Source organism: Crocodylus porosus, unplaced genomic scaffold, assembly GCF_001723895.1.
Source record: "Crocodylus porosus isolate Cpor-Errol unplaced genomic scaffold, CroPor_comp1, whole genome shotgun sequence".
NCBI lineage: Eukaryota > Metazoa > Chordata > Crocodylia > Crocodylidae > Crocodylus > Crocodylus porosus.
Window position 1 is genome coordinate 37,765,375 of NW_017728951.1, and position 1,339 is coordinate 37,766,713.

The 1,339-nt window shown below is 45.6% G+C and overlaps 2 long non-coding RNA genes across 6 annotated transcripts in view; one reads left to right on the forward strand and one right to left on the reverse strand.

Annotated features, from left to right (window-relative positions):
* LOC109323979 overlaps positions 1 to 1,339 on the reverse strand; it is a 26,754-nt gene that overhangs the window by 23,634 nt on the left and 1,781 nt on the right. The window lies entirely within an intron of this gene.
* LOC109323980 overlaps positions 1 to 1,339 on the forward strand; it is a 10,644-nt gene that overhangs the window by 1,325 nt on the left and 7,980 nt on the right. The gene's annotated exons all lie outside the window — the stretch shown is intronic.

Here is a 1,339-nt window from a genome sequence, read left to right on the forward strand (position 1 = left end):
GGGGGGGGGCTGGATTTGATGAGGTCTTGGGGCTCGGACCTGGGAATGGGGGTTGGCTCCCGGGTCTAAAGAGCCGGCTCCTTTTAAGTCCTTTTCACCCGCGCCATTGCCCTGACCCGCGCGGCTGAAAGTGAATTCTCCTTGTCCGATGCCTGGATCTGTGGATTTATTTTTATGGGTTTTTTATTATTATTATAGTATGAGTCGCAAACAAAGCTGCAGTGAGGAGCATTTCCTGGGGGCTCCTGGCGGGCTGATGGGGGAGGGCGCACGGATGATGCGCTTCGAGTCTTTCAGATTACGTCTGAAACCGAGCTTTTAATTTATTTTTAAAAAAGAATAATAATAATCCAGGAGCCTAAGCGAGGTTTAAAATAGTCTCCCCGCTCCGGGCCAGCCCTGCATTTCCCTGCTGCCTGGGGTTTTTAGCTGCTGCTCAAAGTCTTGGTCAGCAAGCAAGGGTCCACGCTACCTTTCGGAGCTGTTTGCTGCTGCTCTTTTGTCATTTCTGATCGAGCCATAGAAGGGAATATTCCCCACCGACAGTGGGGCTTGGGAACACACACACAGGCACAAAAACACTCTCACACGCATCTCCATGCACAAAGACATCCACACACCAAACGTAGGTATGCACCCGCCTGGCAGACACCAGATCCAGCTTTGTACACATACATATAATCGCTAGACACAGAGATACAGACACATGAGGGGAATATGAAAGAAATCTATATTAAAATCAGCTCTATCCTGTATTCTCTGTATAATACACATTCCACGCTAGATGAATTTAGAAAGATTTACCAAAAATGTAAAGACGTCAAAAAGAAAAAGAAAAAAACCACATAAAACAAAAGGCATTTTGTCTGATCTGCAATGAAAACCTTCTAAGTAAAAACCGAATAAAGCCCTCAGAAAGTTTGCAGCCCCCTCTGTTCCTTTTCCCTTCTGAGTTTTTAAAGGATCTGCTGAAGTCCCTTTGCATCTGAGGTTTAAATAGGGAGATCAATAGAAAACAGTTGTAATGATCTAATTAATTATGGCAAAATTAAAAGCGAGTAGAAAATCAATCTCTGATGGTGTTGAAGATGGAATTAAATTGATAGTCCATCTGTTCACCTCCTAGACCGTATAAATATGCAACCCAAGGACGGAGCTAATGGGATCAGGCTGCCTGGGAGACTCTTTCAATCTCTCTCTCTCTCTCGTTACTTATTTTCCTTCCTGAAGTTCAAACCTGCGAAATCAGCCTGCCCCAGCCCCCCCGCCCCCCTAACATCGCATGACTCTGCACAGGGGATACTCAAGAAAAGGGGTTGCTCTCTGTATCACAGTCAGC